The 24,943-nt window shown below is 51.2% G+C and overlaps 1 long non-coding RNA gene across 1 annotated transcript in view; it reads left to right on the top strand.

Annotated features, from left to right (window-relative positions):
- The first annotated feature begins 98 nt into the window (after positions 1 to 98).
- Positions 99 to 24,943, top strand: part of LOC118500915 — a 31,046-nt gene continuing 6,201 nt past the window's right edge. The window contains exon 1 of the long non-coding RNA XR_004903500.1: positions 99 to 407. This is a non-coding gene — a long non-coding RNA (uncharacterized LOC118500915). The remainder of the gene's footprint in view (positions 408 to 24,943) is intronic.

Genomic DNA, 24,943 nt, shown 5'->3' with positions numbered 1-24,943 from the left:
CCTCCTCTTTCGCCTCCTCCTCTTCCCTCGGCTTCTTCTCTTCCTCCTCCTCCTCCTCCTCCTTCTCCTCTTCCTTCTTCTCCTCCTCCTCCTCCTCCTCTTCTTCCTCCTCCTCTTTCCCCACCTCCTCCCCTGTCAGCCACCGCCTCCTCCTCCACCAGCAACACTCCCTCCGGGGCACCCTGGTCCCTGCAGAGTCCCCGGCCGGCTCAGCCTCCGCTGCGTCCCCCCTGGATCCCCAGCCTGCTGAGCCCGAGCTGGTAGTACGGATGGACGGACGGACGGACGGACGGACAGCCAAGCACGCAGACTGCTCGCCCCCAGCGCTCCGGATGCTGCTGCTGCTGCCGCTGCGCCCCGCGGCCCCACGTCAGGGAAGTTGGGCTCGCCCCGGGAGCACCGCGAGGGTAAGCGAGCAAGGGCGCGTTCTGGGCGATGGCGAACGAAACCGTTTGGTCATTTCAATCCGCGCCCCTGGCAGAAGTCCGGGCGTCTTCCCAGGTGAGGAGGGAACCTGAGATTGCTGGTCCTCCAACCGCGCGTAGTAGCCTCGAGGTCCCGGGGTCTCGGTTTTCCTGATCTTTGACCCGGCTTGTTCGGTTGCAGGTTAAGCCGGGAGCCCCCCCCCCCCCCGACTCTGCGGGGACAGTGGGCTTCCGACTCTCCCCACAGGCTATCTGCGGGAGAGCGCTCCCCACCTCCCCGAAAACGGGTCCTTCTGGAATATCGGGGACCGAGGTTCCAAGGTCAGGGGAGAGTTGGTGTGGTGCTACTGTTATCGTTCCGTTGTCGTTATTGTTGGGTTAGTGTCGGCATCACTGTTGTTATTAGTATTGCTGTGGTTGTTATTATTATTTCTATTATTATTGTTTTGCCATCTGTCGTCCCAGGGGCGGGTTGCTGTGCAAACCTAGGGCTCACATCTAGGGACTGCAGATCGCGTCTCCGGTTCCAGGCCGTGTCCGCATTTTCGAGCTCGCCTTCGGTTTTGGGATGATTTTAGGGCCGAGTTCCCTCGTCCCCATTGGCTCACGCCGCGGCATAATTATGATCACATCCCCCAGGCTGCTGGCGCTGCTCTCTGTTTATTGGTGGTTAAAGATCTATTATCTATTCATCAGCCGTCTCTTTTTTCCTCTTTTTCCCTTCTTTTTTTGCCAATTACATTCTTCTAAAGTGAAGTACCAGCAGGTATTTTGCGCGTTTACAATTAATGATAAAAAGAAATCTGGCGTCCTTTAAATCTTTACTTGGAAAGCCCATGTCATTTCTCTTAAGGATGAAGAAATGCCTGTTCGGGGGCTCGGTTGCCGTGAGACCCGGAAAACGCGGATCTGAGGGAGGGCGGAGAAGAGCCAAGTCGAGCGGTGGAGGCTGAGCCGCCACTAGCGTTATCAGTGGAGGGTCTGGGTTCTTCCGACCTGTTCCCTGCGTCCCCAGCTACCTCCGCCCCTGCCCGGGGGTCTCCCTTGGCCCTCTCTGGTTTTACCTGCTGTGTGCTTCTGTTCATGTCAGATGTTCCACCTCTTTCTTCCAGACACGGTTTGTGTTCGGGTGGGGGACCCAAAACGCCCTTTCAGAAAACTCTTCAGGCAAGAGGAGAGTTAGCTTTCTGGGGGTGTCTAGGCACCAGACTGGAGTGAGGGGCCAACAGGGGTCTTGGGTGCTGCCCGCCCTCCCCGCGCCAACCTTCCCAGGGCAGGCTCATGCACACCACACACTCACACACACACACACACACACACACTCACACACCCCAGACAGGTGTGGGCCTCAGCTCTGCCCTCACACAGAAAAACCTGCCCCTGCCGCAGGCTGCGGACCCAACTCCAGCTCTGCACAGGGGCTGCGTGCGGCTGGGTTTCATCCTTACTGGGTTTTCATGGCCTTGCTCTGTGGTTCTCTCCACCCCCTCCCACCCTTTTCCCCAAACCCAAGGGCTGCCCCATGTTCTATCCAGCCTCTTGGGGTGGGGGGGGGGGTGCGTTCCAAGACGCACCTCCCTGGGGCCTGCACCACCAACCTCCAAAAATATTGTCTTCAGTTCAGATATGCCTCCTTCCTTTAGGTGGTAGGGGCTGCAACCCCACTAGGTCCAGGCTGGGGGGCATCCCAAGCCACCTGGGAAGGTAGACGTGCCTGAGTTGTGCCAGCCAGTGAGCCTGGGGTGGAGGTAGGGGTCAGCCCTCCGAGCTGGAGAGAAACACCCAGTTTAGGCAGGCTGTCAATCCAGGATCCTGGAGTGAAAAGGAGGGAGCCCCCTTCTCCATGGAAGGCTCTCTAGGAGGGCTGGAGGGTCAAGCTCACCCTAACTGGTGAGGCTGACAGGCCCTGCAGAGTGGGCCTTAGACTCTACGTTGAAAATCGGGGGCACTGAGTGCCACACCCTGGCTGCAGCCATGGCAGTGAGCACTTACTGCCCAGTTTGTGTAAGTCAGTGATTTTGGCTGAGGCTGTAAGAGCAGATGACCTTGAGGGCCAAGGGAACCCAGTCAGTGTCTCCAGTGTGTGACACCTAAGGGGGTCTCCCCTCTCTCAGAACTTTCAGGCTGAGCCCTAAGGTGTTGTCAGCACCCCCCTTAAACCCTTCAACCTCTTTGGCCAGGATGTGGCTGGAGTGTCCCAGAAGAATGAGTGACAGTTTGGAGCCCAGACCCCTCAGCTTCCCCTTCCAGGGGCAGAGGGCCCAGGCAGCTCACAGCCAGGTCCCCTCCCTCAACATCCTCTGCTGACCGGCCGGGGTGACCGCCTGCCTCACGAAACCTGCCTGCGAAGGTCAGGTTTGCCCCCAAGGACTCTAGTTATGGGGCAGGTGGGCAAGGGTGTGGAAGCTGTGGGCTCCATCGCCTGCTCTCCCGGCAGGACCAGGACTTGCCGGTCCCTCTGCCTCCCTCGGCCGTCCAACCACTGGACCCACCTTGAGGAAGAACAGGTTTCCAGGGAGTCAGGGGCCCCAGGAAGCCCTGGAAGCTGGGTAATCTATGCTAATGCATGGGCCCAGACTTGAGGAGTTTGGGAAGGTTCTTTTGCAGGCCAGGCTTCTATGGTGGGGGTGGACGGGGGTGGAGGGGGAGGGGGAACTGAGGAAATGTGCAGGAATTAACTAGGAGAGTAACTCATTAACCAGACTGGCGGGTGGAAGTGAGTGTGGGTCCTGGACACGCTGGTCTGGACTCCTCTAGCCTCCAGTCCCCGGACTGGGTGGCTGCGTCCGCTTTACTCGTGGCTTTGGCCTTACGGAACCCTGCCCGTCTTTGTTCCTCGGCTACTCTACAAGGGGGGGGGGGGGTGGTGTTTGTTGAGGCAGCGCACACAGTGGGAGTAGGGCGTTTCTGAGCCTCCGTCTTAGGGCAAGGGGCGCCCTCTCTCCCAGCCGCCGCTGGGGCTGTATAGACTCGGGGATCTACACTCTGCAGGCAGCCGGACTAGCAGGCACGTAATGAAGGTTCTAATCTCGGATCTGATACTTACTGGCTGAGTGATCTCGGGCACCGAGGCCATCTCTCCCGACCTCCATTTTGTCATCTGTAAAAATACACGGCCAGCGCTGCCTGCCAGGCAGTGAAGGGCAGGAGTCAGGCCTGTTTGGGGAAGTAATCGAGCCCCTCCACTTCCTGATGGTAAGTACACGTCTGGACACGTTTTTCCAAGCTCACGGAACTGTACACTGCCAGAGGTGAATTGCACTCTAAGTTATACCTTATTGTCCTGCCCCCCCACCAAACTAAGTCAGGCCAGGGTAACCTTGGGCACTGGACTTAACCTGTCTGTGCCTCTTTGGTCTCTTCTGTGAAATGGGAATAAGGAAGGGTACCTCGGCCCTTGGGGTTGTCCGATGAAGGAAGCCCAGCAAAGTGATCAGGCAGTGTCTATGGAGCACTAACAAGCTGCGATAAAGTTAGCTCCTGCCCTTGACATTGCTGGTGTTACTGTTGCCCCCCTATCTCCAGGGCTTGTTGCTGGGCTTCAGTACCAAACAATAAAGTTGTAGAAACATACGCCATTGCTGGTCTCGGGCTCCTGCCATGAGCTTCTCCCCGTTCCCTAAAAGGCCAGGACTTCCCTAGGGAGGCGCTGGGGTGAGAAAGGCCTGGATCGCTGGTTAGTGGGAGGCATCAAAGGGCAGAGGTTTCTGGGGATCGCCCCAAACTTCTGGCTCTGAGTTTCCCTGCCCCCAGGCCCCTGTCTTTGGAAGAGCAAAGAGCTGCCCTTCTCCCTGCTCGGCCTGGGCAATAACTGGGGTGAGTGCGTGTCCAGGTGTTGCCTGGGGTCACTCCCTACCTCTGTGACCTTCACCTTCCTGAGCCACCGTTCTCTCCTCTGTGAGAAGGAAATATCAGTAGCTTAACAGTTTTCGAGAGGAGGAGGTGAGCTAACGCTTGGCATAGTCACTGTTCATCGAATATTAAATACTGTTAGGCCATGGTCTGGTGTGGTCCAGTTCAACCAGAGTGCTCTACCACTTCCCGCTCACAGAGGCGGAAACCCCCTGCCGGAGCCAGTACGGGGAGCCCTCGCCGTGCGCCCGGCCAGGCTGCGGGTGGCGCAGACGTCAGTGAGGGGCGAACTCCTTCCCCCCGGGCCCTGGGCCTGGCCTGCACAAGGTGTCTGTGGATGGAAATGCCCCCAAACCAGTTAAGAACTCCTTCATCCTTCTGTGATTCAGCCACTCAGCCTCTCCGAACGGGCAGGGTGGTGAAGAGAAAATGAAAAGAATAATTAATACCTTAATTTAAAAAAAACATTTATATCAAATCCCTCTCTGGCCTCCTCCCTAGAGGCGGCTTGCTAGGCGGGAGTGGGGGCTAGGGACTCGGATCCGCGTGCGCGCAGCGGCGCCTAGTGGCTAGGGCCCGGCGCAAGCGGGATGCCCACTGAGTTTAGCTTCTGAAGAGAGTGCTGGGGCTGTACCCCACTGCCAAACTCTTGGCGTGACCTCCATCCTCGAGCCAGGAGAGGAAGTCGAAGGAGGCTCCCTGGTCACACAGGAGAAAGACGACTTGGAAGTGTATCCCTACTCCCTCCAGCAGCTCCAGCTGTTCGCTGCAGAGTTCACCATCCACACTCGAATTCCAGCTCCACTAGGAGTCGGGCTTCCTTCCGAAAGATGCCAAAAAAAAAAAAAAAAAAAAAGAGGGGACAGGTTCTGCTCTAAAAAGGACGAAGCAGTAATGATCGCTACACCTGGGAACTTGATGGCTGAGCTACCGCGCAATGCGGCCGCAACTGTGGCTCAGGAAATGGGCCCGTAATGGCCTGCCCCAGCCCCACCTGGGGTAGAGTCGGAAGAGTGAGGGTCTGGGAGTGAGACTCTCCCAGCTTCGCGCCCCCTCGTGGCCGTGAGGCCGGGCTCCTGGTGGTTACTGCGGATGTGGCCTTTGGTCGCCCGACTGGGAGGCCGAGTCCGGGGCTGGGTGACCGACCCCTTTGTCCTGCAGCGCGAACGCCATCGGTTTCGGTACAGCCTGGCTTATCCTGTGAGCTGAGGCTGGGGAAACCAGTGTGACAGCAACCACACAGTTGTTCCGAGTCCACCTAGGTGGCCGAGCCCTAGCAGGACAGCCTGGACCCTGGTCCCTGCCTCTGCTGCCCCAGCTGCACTCAAGAGGCCCTGTCCGTCTCTGGATGTCTGAATCCCCCAGGTCTGTGCGTTTTGAGACCCAACGATGCAGAGCCAGGAACTCCTCACTGAGGCGTGGAGCCGCTCTCAGGATACCATGTGGAGCTTTACTTTCTTCATCACGTTGAAACTTGCCAATCCCTTAATGCAGGGGGTCCCCAACCTCCAGGCCGGGGGCCGGTACCGGTTCCAGGCCAGTGAGGAACCGCGCTGCACAGCAGGAGGTGAGCTTGAGTGTAATGCACTTGAATCATCCTGAAACCATCCCCCCCCCACCCCCAGTCCATGGAAAATCTCTCTTTCAGAACCGAAACCGGTTCTTGCTACCCCAAAGGTTGGGGGCCGCCGCCTTAATGCATGATCTCCTTCACTGTTGAAAGCAAGAAAACAGCATCAAAGGAGGTCTCTGTCTCTTTCTCCCTCACCTGATTTTGAACAAAAGTCCAAGGCCCAGCAAGGATGGACGAGGGACCAACCGGCTGGGCACAGGCAGGGGCACAGGAATTGGGAAACGTGGGTGCTCTTGCTCTGGCAACCGCCCAGGCGAGGGTGGAGACTCCTTGTCCCCTGCACTCTGCCTCGCCTGGTGGGGGCTGTCCCATTCCCCTGCAAGGTCCCAGAAGCTGCCGTCCCCTCGGGCCACACAGGCACAGACTGCTGCTGGGCGCTCCCAGAGGCAGGACCGGCCTCCAGCGGCTGCAGGACCGGCATGGAGGCAGGGGGCACCTTCCTGCTCTCCTCCGGCACTGCTGCCTCTTCCTGCATCTTTTTGTTGGAAACTGCTCTCACTACCAGGCGCGGGTTTCGTGACTTGGGATCCAGGCCCTCAGGGAGCTTCTTGGGGTTGTAAGCAGCAACCTGCCTCGGAAGCCAGGAGTGCCTTCTGCAATGCTGGCATTCCAACAGCCCCTCTTCCAGGAAACTGTCACTTCTTTCAGTACCTCCCCATTTTCTGGATTCTGGGGGCCCGGGCTAGGGCTTGCAAAGGGGGTTGTGGCCTTGCGAGGAAAGGAAACTAGAGGCTTTTTATCTTGGATGAGAAGCTCTCCGTGAAACCTGGGGAGGGTGTGGGGAAGACTTAGAAGAACAATTCCGCTCACCTGCGTCGAGTTTCAGCATTTAAAAGCATGTTTGCTCACACCCATGGTTGCAGGGAACCTCATCATTTGGTGTGGGAAAGGGTTATGGTACCCATTCTCCAGATGAGAAAAACTGAGGCTCGGGTTACACAAATACTCAGACTTCCTGGCGGTGCATGCAGTGGTCCCTCCCCCAGGAACCCTGGGACAGCCCTGCCTCGCCTCTGGCCCCTCCTGCCCCTCTTTCCCTCTGCCCACCCCCCACTTCGATTGCTTGGTTCTCCTGCATTCAAGCCAATGAGAAAACAGGGCGAAGAGCCCTGGCAGGTGGACAGGGCACCCAACCCATCTCTCGTGGGGAGGCTCAGGCAGGAGTCCCTACAGCGTAACTACAGCTTGCTTCCAGCCCGCATGCCCACCACTGTCCTCCGAGCCCATTTTTCCGGGCTCAGACCTCGTCCCTTTTTCCTTTTCCAGTCGCCTTTTTCGGACTGCAGCCCCGGGAGAGGACTAGAGGGCCGCCGGTGGCCTCTTGGTGACCAGAGAGCTGAAGAACAGGCAGGGCAGCGCTGGGTGACCCTGCGCTGAAAGGCCGCAACCCAGACTCCGGGCAATCCACACCCTTGCGTCTCTCTTGCCGGTGACTCAAGGCGGCCCTGAAACCTCCGGGAGTGCCCAAAAAGGGTGCCTGCGTCAGGGAACGCAAAAGCAGGGGTGTGGCCTGAGCGCCCCTCCAAGCCAGCACCGCAGCCCCAAAGCCCTTCCTCCGGCGACCTCTGCGTCCCTAGCTGTGTCCAGCCTTCCCCAAGCTAGGGAGACAGAAGAATGGACAGGTGCTGGGAGCTTTTGAAGGGGTCCACAGGCCGCCCCTCCCGCGGAGACCCCCTCACAAGCCGCAAGCCGACTGCGGCCCTGGAGGCCTTTAATTACAGGGGATCCCACGGTGGCCAGGCTGCCTCCCAGGGCGAGCGGGAAAAAGTCCTCCAGTTCTGGGTCCACGGCTGGCCTCCCTCCCCTGCCACCTCACATTCCGGGCCCCCAGCCCAGAGGTTTGGACACACCAGGCCCCGCTCCCTTATCTGCGTCTGGTCTCGGGCACACGCCGCACTCCCTGCTGCCCCTACGGCCCCGCGGAGCCCTGGGCTTCGCGGCCAGCCTCTGGCGGCTGGAGGAGAGACGGAGACTGAGGCCCGAAGGGACCTCCAGGAGCTTGTAGGCGATCAAAGCCAGGCTGCGCCTCCGAGGCTTCGCGCGGGGTCCGGCGTGTCTCCTCCACCCCTGGCGGGGCCCGTAGAGGCCCGACCTCAGCCTCCCCCCAGCTTAGCCGGCCGTCAGCGGCTCGCCGGGGCTGCGCCACAAAGGGTGGCATCGCGGCAGCGCGGGCAGGGACCTCATTGGTTCAATATTAGCTTTTCATTCCAGTCTATTGTGCCCATCTGAGATAATATTGACTCTGAGGTGAGAGCCCACAGACGACAGGGCTTGTCTGACACTCCGCTGCAGGGCGCTGGGAGGGAAGAGAAGCAGAAACCGGGCGTTAAAGAGACTGCAAATGAAAGCTGCTCGCGCGCGGCCGCGCGCCTCCGGGCCGCGGACTGCGGGCCCGGGCAGCCGGGAGCCGCCCGCCACGGGCGCACGGGCTCCGGCCGCCGGAGAACGGGGTGTCGCAGGAAGGTCCGGGGTCCGGAAGCCGCTCTGCGGAGGAGCTCCGCGCATTCACATCGAAAAGAGCCCGCTCACACGCACCCCCCGCTTCCGGACAGTTGGTTTGCGGCTCTGCTTCTACGTAACTCCGGAGAAAAACGAATTCCCATACACGCTGTTTTAGTTGGCCAGTGAAGCCAGCGCTGGCCCCTGAGCTATTTTCCCCCCCTTGAAACGATGTAATTCGTTAGGGTAACTCCCCTGTCCAAGTCTTTTTCCTCGTCCCCAGCCAGAGAAGAGCAAACGCACGCGGCAATCATCATTAGGCTGCCTTACTTGCGTGTGCGCGGTTAATAAAAAATTTCTAACTGCGCGTTTTGCTTTGCTTTGAATCGCTGCCTTGCAGCCCATCCGCGGGTTTCCTAATTGCCTTTCTAACCGCGGCTTTAAAGGGCCACCGCAACGTTCCGGTCTTGCATATAAAGACTCATTTCAATTTCCAAATTGCCTCTAAATGCCTGTGTTGGAAAATGGCACTTGAAGTTAGTTGTCTTACGAGCCCGAGACGGAACGCTTGATTTAAGCTCCCGGGACCAAACGCCAAATGCTTGGGGTTTGTAATGCAAGAGGGGAAGGATGCCCTCCGGTCCCATATACGAATTTTGTGCCCTCTCCCCAGTGGAGTGTGACCTCTATAACAGATCATCTGTTAACGCCAATACAGAGCTGGTCTTTTGGAATCTTTACCTCTGCCCAGAGACACGTGGGCCTGTGGGGACCTAGCAAGGGGCCAGGAGTGGCCGCTGCAGCAGAGGGCTGGGGTGGGGGACTGCTGTGTGCCTCCCTGCTTCCTCCCAGGCGCCCAGTACTGAGCGGAGGCTCAGCCATACTGACCTACAGCACACGTGATCTATAACACATCATATATGTATAGCGTTTTATTCCAGTCGCCGTTTGTATTGTATATTGTTCAACACACAATATGTATACTGTGGTTTCATATTATATACTATTTAACATGTACTTAACGTCTACTTCCTACAGTAAGTGATTATATTATTTATTTAAAGTATTGTATGCTGTGTATAGTTCTGGTTATATGTTCATATATTTCTTGTGTGTGTGTGTGTGTGTGTGTGTGTGTGTGAAAATATTTGGGTCGCCTTTAATCTCCCTGCAAGTACGTACCCTATCGTTTTAACACAACGTTATAAAGTCCTAATCGAAACCACTTTGACATCCCGCGACGTCTTTATAACAAATACCCTGGAGTCCAATTTCGGCGCCAGAGAAAGGTGGGGCGATGTGAACCCTGTGGTCAGGGACATCGGGTCCCCTCTGAAAAGTGGTTTTCCAAATGCCCATTCGCGGAGGACAGAGAAGGCGCCGTTCTGGACCCGGCGTCTCCTCCTCTCCTCTCCGGCGTTGCGCTGGTGGTTTTGGTTTTGAAGAGAGCCTCTTTCGAGCCTCCGACGGTCCCTAAACTGTGGCCATGAATTGAAAATGAATTTGAGGAGTGCAGCGTGTGCTCCGCTGAGGCGTCTGGGAAGGCAGCGGAGGCCTTTCACCCCGGGTTCTGAGCTCCAGACGCCGCCCTGCCCGGCTCCGGCCTCCGCTCTACCAGGGCGCGCAGCAGCGCTCCGGGCTCTCGCGGCTTCCTGCTGCAGCTGGCCGCCGCCCTTGCGACCCCGCGCTGGGGAAAGCTGTGCGAGGCTTGGAGTGCTTGCGGATCAGGTGGTCCCAGCCACAGCCCGCTTCTAACATCCCTTAAGAGCAGCGGCCAGGTGGGCCAAGGAAAATCCAGTCGGGATTTCAGATGTCCGCACGTTATCGCTGCTTTAAAAAGCAACAACCGCGCCGGAGATCCATCTAGCTGGTGGAGGAAAACAGGGAGGGGGAAACAAATCAGAAGTCAGGTATGGCCCGTAAAGGATCAGAAGTGAGAAATAACCCGACTTTACAACCAGACGAACAGAAGGTGGCCACCTCTGAGGCAGGGGAGTCCTGAAGGGAAACTGGGGCGAGGAGCCCAGAGACTGCTGGCCAAGGACAAGGAGCGCACAGGGACCTCCAGGGTGCAGAGCCCTCCGAGAGCGGGAGCGGAGGGGCTGTTTATTTCTCTAAAGCACTGCCGCTCCCCGCCCCCCGGCAGTGGCTACCTGGAGAACCTGGGTGAAACAGAACAGTGAAACTTAGCTAAAGCCTCACCAAGAGGCTGGGGCTCCCCACTTCCAGCAAAATCCCAGGTTCAGTGAGACCCCAGGGCGGCCTCTGGTCCAGTCCAATCCTCAGCCTTGGGGGGAGGTGTTCGTGGTCTTAGAAGAAGAAAGCAGGCTGTGGCCTCCCTGCTCTGCCCACCGGTGGGGCCCCCAGGCTGTCTGCCAGGATGAGCCAGGGATCCCCAAGGGGGGCACTGCCCTCGTGCTCACACTGTTCAGAACAAAATACCCGGCCCCTGTCCCTCCCCAGGGGCTACAGTCTACTGTCCTGGCTGCACGGGGTGGCAACCACACACACACACACACACACACACACACACACACACACGCTGGCGCAGGACTCAGAGCCCTCCAGACGAAGAGCGGACCGCAGTGCCAACCATGTGGATGTGCGTCTCCCCCAGATCGGCTTTGGCACATCTGGCCTGTTGGCAATATTCTCTCCATCCAGGTGATTCATCTTGCCCAGGCGCAGTGTGATGGAAAACTTTGTTCTTACTGCGCTAGCATCAGAGTTCCCTATCCCTGCCCCCTGCTCCCAGCCCCCACGATCCCGGTTTTAAGGAGCAACTGCTGGGGTGTCTTGAGAACAAGATGTTCACGGGCCCCTGATCTGGCGTGAAAGACAGTCCATTTCTACCCCTGATGGCACTGTCCCAGGGGCTGTGCTAAGTACCCATTTCAGGATCTGCCTCGCTCTGTCCTCCCAGCAACCCACTGAAGTGCATCTGTTTCCATTTTCCAGATGAGAAAACTGAGGCCCCGCAAAGTTAAGGGGTTCACCCAAGGTCACACACAGCTAGTCAATGTGGGGATCTGGATTCCAACCCAGGTCTGTCTGATGCGAACACCCCACCCCTACCCCATCTCTTATTTCCTATCAAAACACCCCCTTCCCCCAGTGAGGAAGCTGAGGCCCACAGGGTAAAGAAAGAGACAATACTTTGCTGCCAATAGCCAACAGTGTAGGCTGTAACAGCAGTCCCCAAAAGTCAACACTCATAGGACATAGGGCCTGGATGCCACATCCTGTCAGAACTTCCATGCCAGGTCCAGAAGTGACAATAAATCGCTGGCATGCAGGTAGTGCATGTGGTTTGCAAAGGCCTGGCTCACACCTCACTTCCGTCACCTCTCCCACCAACCCAGTGAGGTGAGTACGGCCTTTATTTCCCCAGTTGAGAGAGGCAGAACGGGCTGGGTGAGGTTAAACAACTTGCTCCCTGCCCAGCCAGCTCACCCGGAGCCCTGGCACCAGCCCCGGGCTGGCCCGTGCGAAGCCTCCGGGCTCTGCAGACACCACATATGGGACCATTTAACCAACCGAGCTGGGCCTGGCCTTCTGTTGTGAAATTGCTAGGTTGTTTTCTCTTTGTTTTAAGTGTTCCTGCAAATATTATTACATGAGTCAAAACTTTCTCTGTATTGATGCCTCGCTTACACTCATTCTTTCTCCATGGAAGCACCCATCTGGGTTGCAGGGCGCATACAGAGTTGTTCCTCATCAGTGTTCAGATGATGTTCAGAGATCATAGAGTGTATATATATATATATATATATATATATTTATACACACATTTTATCTGCAATTGTATAGTTTGCTCTATAACCATTTGCCTAATGCACCTCATGAAAACTCAAACATGTGACTAAGAGTTTACAATTATATGTGTGTGTATTTTTTTCATGATTTTAATAGAATTTTAATGCTTGCTTTAGACACCATTTCTTCTTTGCTAAGATCCAAGGGGAAGAGCTGGAGGTTGGAGGAATCCCCTGGTCTAATGTTTCCATATCCGAAAGGATAACCAAGAACCCAGACAGAAGATGCCTTGAGGAGTCTTTGACCTTGAGATGATGGGCCAAGGGCCCTTGCCATTAGCAAGCGCCTTGGCAGGGCTCCATCCCACACTCCTCCCAACCTCATTTGTTCCCTCTCCACAAGAGCCAGGTCACCTCATTCCCTGAAAAAGCTTTATTTTTCTCGTGGTTATAAAATTATGTGTATGTGGTTTTATACCAGACCAGATTGTCAAAGAATAAGGTAACAATCATTTAAATCCCCACTAGCCAGGGACCACCATGGTCAAACACTGGGGGATGTTAACTTTGGACACCTTAGAAAATAGATTTTGCCTACACATTGTGGTTGTTGTTGCTCTAGCCAATGAAGGGAAGAAGCACTCTGTATGTGATTCCGTTTCCGTGAAGTTGGGAACTGGATGTAGAATTCAGAACAGCAGTTGCCTCTGGGAGAGGGTTGACCAGAAAGAGGAACCAGGGAACTTTGTGGGGAGCTAAAAATGCTCTATTTCCCAATTTGGGCGCCGGTAACACAGATGTATACAATTGCTGAAACTCATCGAACTTAAGACCTACCTATGTGTTTTGCTATAAAATTTTATATCTCAATAAAGAAAAGGAATCTTGGATAAATATTGTAGCAAAAGGCCCTGGCTGGTGTGGCTAAGTAGATTGAGTGCCAGACTGGGAACCAAGGGGTAGCCAGTTCGATTCCCAGTCAGGGCACATGCCTGGGTTGCGGGCTGGGTCCCCAGTAGGGGGCACTCAAGAGGCAACTACACATTGATGTTTTTCTCCCTCTCTTTCTTCCTCCCTTCCCCTCTCTAAAACTAAATAAATAAAATCTTTTAAAAAATATTATAGCAAAAGACCTAACTGGAGAGATGGAGAAGAAGGAAAAATAGACAAGCCACACATAATACGTAGAACTTTACAGAGAAGGATCCCAGGCTTCCCCGTCCCCATACACCAGCCTCTCCCTTTTCCATTCAAATGCAAGGGGGCTGGGGCCTTCAAAGGGCAATGCAACTTAAGACCCTGCTGAGCCCCACCCCCCACCCACCATCTACTAGACTCTTTCCTTTGATGGACTGCATTTTCTGATAGGGGTGGAAGTCCACTGGAGTCTAACAAGGATCTGAACTTGAGTCAGGAAGGAAGATCAAAGGTCTTAATTTTCAAATAGATGATATTCCAAAAGTTTCTTTTGTAGTCATTGTCTAAGTCTCAGAATGTTGCACCTCATAGAAACAATATTATAAGTAGTGGTCAAGGTTCCAGATTTCTCCTCCCAAAAGTCTATTAAATGCCTACTCATAAGAATTTTAAGCTTGGTAGGAACATAAGTGTATTAAATTATAATGGTTTTATACCATGGAAAAAAAGGGGAGAAAAGCTAAATCTACATTTGGCCCCAAATACCAGTTTTCTGTTAGGCACTATGTTGGTATTTGGGATATAAAAATGAAAAAATTTCATATTTTCCAAAAAGCAGCTCACCATTTAGAAGATTACCTTGTAAATAAATAAGTGCAATACAATCTTATACAATTGGAACCCCCAAAATTATCTGCTGGAGGGTGGGCTCCTTGTAGTATAGGCTTTCCCCAAAAGGTGAGTGGTCTAGGAACCCATCTGGATCTGTGTACCAGCTGGAGTTGTTGTGAGAGGCTGAGTTCAGCTTCAGTGATTTTTTTTTTTTGAAAACTTTTAATACATTTGCCCATTTCATGATGGGTGATTTACGAGCGCACCTGCCAACACCACACTGAACGGTCAGCAGCTTTTCACCAAAAATGGCATGACTCCTTACCCAGTCTCACCTGAGCAACTTTTTTTGTTTCTCTGGATGAAAAAAGTCCTCAAAGGGAACTGTTTTGCTGATGTGGAAGAGGTGACAAGAGAAAAATAGCAGAAGCACTAAAAGGCATCAAAATCAACGAGTTTAAAAACTGTCTTGAGCAGTGGAAAAAATGTCTTGATAGGTGTATTGTATCAAATGGAGAGTGCTTTAAAGGTGACTGAAGGTTACACATGTACAAATAAATACACAATTTTTATAAATAAATTCTGGGGGCTTTTGGGTCCCCCCTCATAAGTGTTATGGGAGAGGTTGTTATAATTAAGGAAAACTAAAAAATACAGTGAATGCTTTGTTGGCAAAGGAAAACACATTTTGAAGCAAGCAGAGCTGATAGGATAAGGAATTAGATTAAGACCTGCAGAAGGGTCATGGGGTTGAAGGTCAAAGGCTCTAGGTCTGATTCCACTTCAGAATGTGTTCCCTCCCTTTCACTGGTCTCAGAGCATTGCCAATCGGACTTCTCAGCCATGATGTGGGCTGCTTCTTCTTGACTTTCACACCATTTGAAAGGCGTACAGGTGGGCAAGATTTGCAATTCCAAAGAGAAAAGGAAAGACGATCTTGAAGGCATATAAACCTAGGGGAAGGATGGTCACAGGTGACTTTGCCCAGTAATGAGAGAGGAGAAAGCAAAACCTCGACACGCGGGGGAAGAGAGAAAAGGCTGCCCCCACACCAGGTGCCAGATGGTGAAGATGGCTCAGGACAGCTGGGCTGCTGTCTCGGAAGCAGAGTGGGTTAGGAGGCCCTGTGCCCCCAGAAGCATAGGACCACTTAAAGCCACATATTGACAGTATTTAGGGATCATTTATTCATTCAAACCGTATTGTGCATTTACCATTTGTAAGGAAATTTGCAATTGACCTGCAATTAACAGGGTTAAAGAATTTAGTGAATTATCGTCCTTGCCTTCAAGGACTACTAGGAAACTAGGTAACTATTATTTCATGTGCCCAGACATAAAATCTCTTGTTTTTTCCTCCTGATGCAGTTCTCATCAGTAAGTCAAGGGTGATGACAGTCGGTGCAGGATCTAGTAACCTCACACAATTGTTCCGAGGACAGAATGCAATCAGGGTACAAAAACTCCTTTGTAAAGTGCAGGCACTAGACAAGCATTACCGTATTTTGCCACGTATAATGTGCACGTTTTTGCCCAAATTCCTGAGGGAAAAATAAGGATGCGCATTATACATGGGTTATAATGATTACCTACCAGAGGTAATGCACACAAAAAATGTGGGTGCATATTATACACAACGAAATATGGGGTGGTTGTTAAAATAATTCTCAGCCATGTTCTCCGCTTGCTGATCTAGTAGTCATTCAACAAATGCTTATTGGCACTTCCACTGAGCAGGCACTGTTCTGGCACATGGCAGTGAAGAATGCAGACAAAACCTCTGCCGGCGTGGAGATGACATTCCCCAGCGGGAGTCTGCTGTCATAAATAAAAAGACCCATCAGCCACTTGAGAGAGGAAGCAAGCTTAAGTTCATATATATATATATATATATATAATCTCCACTATTTGTAATATTGAAAAATTGGAAATGATCTAAGTGTGCCTTAATGGAAGACTGATACAAGGAAATGACGGTGCTTCCATACTACTGAAAACTGTAGGGCTACTAAGCAAAGGGAAATGGCATTCTGTATGTAGTATCCTGGGAAGATCTTTAAGACCTGTTAAAAGGAGAACAAAGCAAATTCCAGGACAATACATAATATGATCCCATTAATGTTTAAAATAAACATTACTGGTTTGTGTTTTATTCATGCACTAACATATAGTTACGTAGGCATGCTTAGATCTCAACCAGAGAAAAGTTCTGGAAAGATATATACTACTTCAGGGAGGAGAGTGGGTGTATGTATTGCTTGTGTAATTAAACAAGGAGACACATGCGTGTGGGGACAATTGAGTTATAGCAATACGAGTATGGATGACAACTGTTACTCTTTTAATCTTCTTTAATGTCTATAGAGAGATATAGACACGTAGATGAGATGAAGCCAAAACATAAAAGGTGGAATTAAAACATGGTGTCCTGGCTCAGAAATCTTGCCTCTCCCCACCCCACCTGCAATTTATAGTGAAACCTTTTTTTTTTTTTAAAGAGCATCTCTTGGGATGTCGGAGAGAAATCCTTGATCTCCCAGTTCTGAGGCACATGTAATTATTTCACAGTTAAGTAGCCTCAGGATCTTTGTGATAGATATGACTTCATTATGAGAGCATCATGCCCCTCCCAGCAGTTAATTGAGCTCTGGCTGGAGCCAGTGTGGGGTTCTGGTATGTGATGGGTGGCTCCCCACAGGGTCCCTCTGGTTCCTAAACCACGCCAAGTGAGACAGCCTTAGCTTTGGCTGACCTCTGAAAACCAGCTCTTACATCCAAACTGCATCTCTTCCGTCGTCTCTTTCTGTGACCTTAGACAAGTCTTTGCTGCTTTTGGGTCTCCAATGGAGGGACTATCTGACCTATAATAATATCATCACCAATCCTACACTTCTGAGTTTTATTGTAGCAAGCTGTTACAAGAGGAGACCCCATTGACTCACGTGCATTGGTTGTGTGCCAGGACAGGGACGCAGAAAAGCAAGATCCCTAGGCCTAACAAGCAGAGTCAGATTCTTGGGGATGTGGAAGCTTAGTGAAACTTCCGGAAAGGTAGCCTGAGAACAGAAGGAAGGAGTCCCCCTCCACTTCACTGCAGCCTCTTGCTCTAAGTCTCTCAGATCAAGCTGGCCTCCGTTCCTCCAGCCCCTTTGTCCCGAAAATGAGGTTGGTGGAGCCCCTTGCCAGCCTGGGTGGCGTCGGGTCCTAGAGAGGAACCCACATCATCATGTTTCAGCAGGGAAAAGAGTCCCAGGGGTGGGGACAGGGAGAGCTCCGGGTCAGGAGAGCTCTTGAAGGACTGGAGATGGCACCTGGGTCCTCATGGCCAATCCACTGAGTCGGCAAATTTTATGGAGCACCTGCTGTATGCCAGGTACTTGGCTCAACTGTGGGAGCCCAGTGAGCACCTGTCACATATAGGGCTGAGAGACCAGGGCTTTAGGGGTTAGAAGCCTTTCCTGAGTAGGACTTGACCCACTGAGAATGCTCCGATCTGTGCCTTTCCCAGGCCCCCCCGCCCGAGCATCAGCCCAACCAGTCTTAGCAAAAGCTTCTAGAGGAGGCCCAGGCATGCTGGACACTGAGTCAGGAGCCAGGGGTCAAAGTCATCCTGACAGTGCAGAAATCTCCACAGTGCCCTTGGTCAAGGTCAGTCTCCAGCCAGGGAAACTTGCTTCCATGGACTGAGGGTGGGTGAGTGGATTTCCCTCCCAAGGTTTCCCTCAGGAGGCAAGGGGGCAAGCTGGTGCAGGTACTGGCTAGCTGCCCCTGGAGATGGGGCTGGGGAGGCCCCATCGCTACTGCGGGTTCAGGCCCCACCCCGAAACCCATTAAAGCAATGCCTCCTAGGTGGGCCCCTCCCAACCAAGCATGCCTGGGGATGGGGTGGTCACAACCTGGCAGGTGGCAGCAAGTGGCATTTTCAGGGCGCTTATGGGCTTGGGGGCATCAGGAGCCTTGGCATGGGGAGACCCAGAGCCTTGAGTCCTCATGTGCTGCCAACCTCGGGCAAGTCGCCCCCTTCTTCTCTAGGCACATCGGTCAGATGTGCATTGTCGTCTTTTGTTATGAAAGTCACCCGTGATCATAAAAGATGTAAATGTGCCAGGAGAGGAAAAAGTCAGAGAAGATACCGCCCCTATTCTACCATAATTGATAGTCCACTGTAAAAATTCTCCTCAATATACAATAGCTACGTGCGCTTCTTACACAGACATTGCAATGGCGAAGCTACGTTGTCTCTCGGTCGCTCCCCAGGTCGGTGCCCTCTCCTTCCACCTACTGCCTGGTATCCCAGCATCCCATGGGACATGTTCCGGCTATTTCCACGGGGTAAATTCCTTGAAAGGAAATAACTGACTCAAAAATATTTCTTCACGTCCTCAATACGTTGACTGTTATTATTCTTTTTTAAAATGTTGAGAGGTATGAATGAAAAGAATCTGTTTTCTCACTTGAACTGATTGTTAGTGAGGTGGAGTGTGTTTCTTTGTTGTGTGTTTAGTGGCTGTTCGTATTTCTTTGGTGTAAAACTTGCTTGGATCTTCCCAGTTTTTCTACTGGAATGATGGCCCTTTTCTTACCTTAAACGAGCGCTTTACATAGTAAAGCCCTCGATGAATTGCTTGTCACACAAGTTACATTTTCCCCTAGTTTGTCATCTGTTTAGAGTGTGTGTTTCCCATACCAATGATTTACATATTTATGCAGGTAAAATTGGTAAGTTTTTTCCTTTATGGATTCTGAGGTTTAGCACATTTTAAGAAAGGTCCTTCTCATTCTCAAGATTATGGAATTATTATTCTTTAGGTTCTTTTGCCACTTTTATAATTCTTACAATGTGTGCATCTTTAACACATTTGAATTTTTCCTCTGTGAATATGACCTGAGGTGGAAATCTACTCCCCACCCTAAATGGATAATTATTCCAACACTGGTTGGCGAACAATCTAGCCTTTCTCCACTATTGAGAAGTATAACCTTTATCACATACTAGCTGCCCATACATCCATCTTATTCCCCATTGAGCCATTTTATTCTGTTTTACATTATATTTTATTCATTAATCTATTTGGTAATATTACAGCATTATCATAATGATTAATTACTCTTTTTAAAGCCAATAGGGCAGGTGCAATTTCATTGTTCTTTTTCATAAAAATTGCAATTCTTATGTGTCTATTTTCTTAGATACAGCTTGATTTAGAATCAACTTGCCAGTTCTTCTAATCAGAAATTATTTTGGAATTGCATAAGCCGTATAAACCAATTTAGAAGAGAATTGAAACCTTCGCCATACTTAGTCATCCCAAGCAGAAATGCAAGATTTCCCTTGGTTGAGATTGTTTTGGATATACTGCAGTATTTGCTTCTCAGCCGATCCTAGATATTTCTCGCATGAATTAGTCATTGTATTTTCAGTTTTGCGAGTGATTTATGCTTGTTTTGTTTTTGCTATAGTGAATGGAATAACTTTTTATTTTGTCTTTTCAATTTGTTGCTACTACGTGAGGAAAGCAGTTTGTGTCTGGGAATCTTTGTAAGCTCTCTTATTATTTCTATTAGGTAATCAGCTGAGTCTCTCAGACTTTCCTTTTAATAACTGCTTCCTTATTACCAGATGAAAGTGTGTCTATTGTAGAGGGTGAAAACATACAAAAGAAAACAAACAGCATTTGTAAAATCTACGCTTCAGAAGTCGTCACCCCGAACATTTTGGGAAAAAAAGATACATACAGTATATATTAGTATATATACTTATAAATACTTAAAAAGAGTGTGTATATATATAAATACATAAAACAATATCTGCTGAAGTAGACCATATGTGCCTATAGCTGTTCAAATAGCATCACCAGATGCGTGCTGTTTTCTCACCTACTTTTCTTACTTAATAAACTATAAATCTTTTCCACATCGTGATATTACATGGCCGTTCTAACAACTGTAGTAAATGTACGAATGTGCCTAGGCGCCCCCTAACTTCAGACATTCAGACCGAACCCACTTTTTACTATTATACATCTATAGTGAACGTCTTATTACCTAAATCTGTGAACATTCGTGGTTATTTCTTCAGGAGAAATTTCTGCACGTGGAATTGCTGGGCCCAAAGGTATGCAGAAACCTAAGTCTTTGGGGACAAAGGGACGAGCTGCCCTCCAAAAAAACTCCTGCCGATTTAGGCTCCCACCTCTACCTTGTTTTAGTAGGTATTTCTGCTTCCTCTCCTCCTTTCTTCAATAAGCATCATCAGCAGCATTGCCGAAGTTCTTAAACTCACTGGCAACATCATTTTAATGGTAACAGAACATCGCGTCAGCACCCACCCTCGGTTGGTGCCTCCGCAGTGTCTCCGGCTTGGCTTCCTGGGATAAACCCGAGAGTTCCCGACTTCCAGCCCCAGCAGCTTTGTTTGATGGGGAGCCTCAGCTCTGGGCTACAGCTGCCAACGGAGCCATAGCGTGGTGAACTTGGCCTCCATCCCGTGCTCCCTGCAGCCAGGAGGTGGCCAGGGGACGCCCCGAAATGTTCATCGTTCTGGAGAGATTGCTACCTCCTAGTAGCAAAAGATCTATTTGTGCTCTTAAACAAGGCTCTTCCCTGTCATTTTTTATCGATGAAAAGGGTATCATATTTCTCCCTGTCAGGTGTTCCGCTGGCAAGAAACTCCTAATTCAGGATCCCTTCCAGCAAGGGGACACATTTTTCTAAGCAGCAAATGGCTACAAACACATCTGCCTGGACAAGTCACAGCCTGTATCCTTCTATGGTGTTTCTGCTCTTTTGAAAATGTTAATAAAAACTTAATGTGGAAAAAAAACAACTTTTTCCAAATATGTGTACCAATGAGCCCGAGGCAACTCATACTTTCTTATAAAATAAAGTAGGTCACTCGCATCAATCATGGTTGTCTTAGCGCATTTTTTCCAAATTAGGAATTCTCAATCCATCATACCACGTTATGGCATCCCTTTTCCAAACATTTCCTTTTAATATGCTCTTTAACATGATAAGAAAATCTAATAGAATACATTAGTGTCACTTTTCGGTGATGGAGTGTTTCCTCCTGTTGCAATTCACAATGAGTCCAGGGAAACATTTTTACTAGTTCGCTCTCTAGCAGCGATCAGTTGTTGAAAATATGACAATGGCCCCAAAGCTGCCAAGGCCACACTTGGGTGTGAGCCCTCGCAAGATCACAGGGCCCCCCCCACCCCGCCTTCACCTCTCCATGTGTGTAGAAAACGCAAAAGATGTGTGTGTCCCAAAGCGAAATCGTAAATCCAGATTCTGTACGTGAGGGGAGTGTTTAAACTTAGCCTGTCGATTCAATAGGGCTGCACATGCACACATACTACTCTATATAGATCAAAAGCTGGTACTGGGCTTCATTTTAAAACCACATTGCTCCCAGAACATTTCTAATTCTCCTGCGTTGTGCAGAAAGGGAGGATCCTTGGTTTAATATGAGTGAAATTCTCCAAAACCACTCACCACCCTTTTAAAGGTAAGTTTGGCCCCTGTGTGACATGCAAGCGCTGTTCACAACCCACGCGAGAGAGCTCTGTGTGCGTGTCCATGTGTTTGACAACATGTACCCGCCCAAAACAGAGTATCGGTTTCCACTCCGATCTCTGGGTCTCTGACTCATGGGCTCAGTGTGGGCACTTGAGTCTCTTCAGGGATTTTTTGATTTGGATGAAATTTTGGAAGGAAACATTTGGGAAAGTTGGGAATCCGAGAGGTTTGCAGAGCGCCCAAGAATTCAGCTGTTTCAGGCTTTTGGCTACCCAAAAGGAAAACATCTAAATGGGAAAAGGAAAGTTGAGTCCATTTTCTGGACCTTTCGTCTGGACAGGTGGGGTCCTGTAGACACTCCTTAAGTCACATCACTATGTCTTGGGAAAGGGGGAGACACAGTTATGGTCCCTGATCAGCCATAGCATCCTGGCACTGTCCCATGATGGCCCCCGGCCAATAACTGAAGGCTGTGTGCCCAAGAAATGTCATTAACTCATGTATCGCAGAAACAACTGTGCCAGGCCAGTGATGGACACGGAAAAATGAGGCACAGCTCTTGCCCTGAAGGAGCTTGAAGTCAGGCTTGATAGTCAAGCAGAACATGATAAAGAAAAGAAAAAAAAATACGCCCAGGGAGTTCAGAGAGGGAGAGGGCCCTGCCAGGTAGAGGCAGACATGATCAAAGATTAAGAAGACGATGATCTTTGAAGCAGGCCCTGAGTAATGAGTAGGCTTTGGATCTGCACAGAGAGGGAAAGGGCATTCCAGGTCAAGGGCACAGAGGGAGCAAAGGGGCAGGCGTGGGAAATCATGCCGGAAGTGCAAGCATGAGAAACGATTCAGGACCTGGGGGATGCAGGCTGCATAAAGAGACACACGAGAGGAAATCGAAGGAGATTGAACCAAGTGTGTGAAGAGCCTTGAAGGCCGAGCTAAGGACCAAGCTTCTGAGGACTGCTTCCTCTCCCACACTGCCCCCCCGCCCCCCACAATCGTTCTGGCCACATCAATGCATTTGTCTGGAATAGGGAGATTACTAGGATGACAATATTTATATAGTGGTGCATCTGAACCCCCTCAATCTCTTTTCTCCTTTGCACTTCCCCTTCACAAACAGGCCGATGCTATGGCCAATTAAAGTGGTTTCCATTGCTAAGGTTGGCACACCATCCAGGAAGTTCCTGCAGGCCTCAAAACCATTGCTAAGGAAATGCTCCGTGTTCCGGTGTTTTCCGTGAGTTGGTTAAAATGTGTGGAAGAAGCTGCCACTTTCCTTCTGGCCCATGGGCCCAGCGGGGACTACACAATGTAAGACTTCAGATGCTTTGGGTCGATTCATTCATCTGGGCACCAAAGATTTATTGAGCAACTACTATGTTTGTGCTTAACCTCATACTGTATGTGCTGTGGACAAAGTGTGGAAATAAAACGGATGGAGCTCCTGTCTTCATGTGGTTTTCTTTCTGGTGGGAAAGAAAGAGTTAACAGATCACTCCAGAGAGTTCTAAGGGAGATAAAGGGCACAGAGAGCTCCGGGGGCAGGGGGCAGGGGGAGGGCAGCCGAGCCAGGGCAGCTGGTTGGGGAGGCCTGCAGGATGGAGGCTAGAGGGAGCGAGGCAGATGAAGGGCTGGGCAGGCCGCAAGTGCAGCCGTGTGGACCGCTGGAGAAATCCACGCGAGGGAAAGGGAGTCGATTTGGGATCTGAGGTGTCATGGGAGGTACCTGCAGGGTTTTTAGCAGGGTAGTGACTGAGCTTTGAGTATTGGGGTACCCGCTTCAGAGCCACCGAGAGCCACCATCTGTGTGCTCTGGCCTCCCGGTTGCCGGCTCTCTCCGCCAAGTCAAAGCGAGTGCTCGGGGTGCATCAGCTTTTATTTTTACAGCAATCTTTGTGCCCAAACCACCGTAGCATTTTTAATAATAAACTGGCAGGGAGTCAGACATCTGTACTTGAAAAAAACAGCCCAAGCCAAGTATTTCTAAATGTTTTATATTTACTCGTAACATTAGAATAACCACGAGGTTGCTCTTTGCATAATCGGAACCATTCTTATTAGGGTTCGACAGACCTCGCCCTCCCTGGGCTTGGGCGGTGGTTTTCATTACAGCAGGGACGTGGCTCTGACGGCAGGGAATCTCTCCTTGTGCGTTTGTGGAAAAAAGCGGGGAAGAAGTTGAGGGGAGCCAGGGCAAGCTAGGGAGAGAAGAACCCTGCAAAGATCATCGTCAGCTGGGCATTGGGGCGCCATGAAGAGAACCCAGGCTGGGCAACCTTGTGCAAGTCACTTGCCCTCTCTGAGTTTCCACGTACTCGCGGGCGAAGTGGGGGTGATAATAGAACCTACTTCCTGGGGTTTTCTGGGGAGGTCTAAACAAAATAACATAGGGAAAGGGGCCTGGTACAAGGCCGTCTCTGGTTGCTTTCCTCCAAAATCAGTCTTTAACCTCCAAGGTTGAGATACTACCCCCATTCGTTTATATCTTTTTGCTAAAGTGGGGTTGGTTGCAAGATGGATCCAATAAAAATACAGGATTCCCGGTTACATTTGAACTTCAGATGAGCAACAAGTAACATAAGCATGTTTCTTGCCGTCTGTGGGACATGCTTAGGGTAAACAAGTGTTTGCTGTTTGTCGGAAACGAACGTTGAACTAGGCATCCTGTATGTTATCTGGAAACCCTATTCTAAAGGTGTAACGGTTCTAAGACCGTTAAGGAGAAGTGTTTCTGAGACGCAGTCAGTCAGTCCTGGCACATTCCCTGGGCTCCTGCATCAGAGGTGGTTTAACAACCTGGTAAAAGCTTGGCTTTCTTGCTCACTGAGCCCCCAGTGCCCAGAACAGAACCTGGCATCCAGGCGCCCAGTAAAGATGCACCGGATGAACAGCAGAAAGGCTATCAGACCTTTGATGAGTCCATCAGATTGATAAGTAAACATGCTTTCAATGTGCCTTATAGATCAAGCATCTCTTCCACCTGAAGTAGATGAGAAGCTGGGAGCCACTGACCTTGCCCCCTGCTCTCCAGCGCCAGGGTCTATCTACCTGGGACGGAGGAGGGGGGCAGCCTGCCAGCTCTCGCTCTCTCTCTCGGCCACCTGGGCCACCGACACGGAGCCAGGCCCGTGCCTTTTACCCCTCAGCCCCTGTGCGGAACGCCTCTCCATGGCGTCCCCCAAAACTGTGTGGGCTGGAAGGTCATTTCACACCAGTTCATTTCATGCTTCGTTTATATTATTAGAAAAGAAGGTAAAACTTCCAGGTTCAGAGGCCACTCTTTGCTCCCGCTTCCTCCTGGCATGCCGGAGACATCTGGGCTGTGCCACGGGGAATGGGGGGGGGGGGCGCTGGGAGAAGCTGCTGGGGGGACGGAAGGTCAGGTGTGGCCCCTTCTGAGCTCCCCGGGCCAGCAAATGTCTGCGTTTCCTGCAAAGTTGCACGCACAGAGGGTTTCCCCGGCAACACGGGCTGGGAGTATAGAGAACTGGTCCCAGCATCAAGAAAAGAAGCTGGCCAGTAAATTCCTAGTTAGTTCATTTTCTAGGACTTCTGAATGTGTTTTAAATT

Source organism: Phyllostomus discolor, chromosome 5 (assembly GCF_004126475.2).
Source record: "Phyllostomus discolor isolate MPI-MPIP mPhyDis1 chromosome 5, mPhyDis1.pri.v3, whole genome shotgun sequence".
Classification (NCBI taxonomy): Eukaryota; Metazoa; Chordata; class Mammalia; order Chiroptera; family Phyllostomidae; genus Phyllostomus; species Phyllostomus discolor.
The sequence above is the reverse complement of the archived record's forward strand: the minus strand, read 5'-3'. Positions and strand labels throughout refer to the sequence as shown.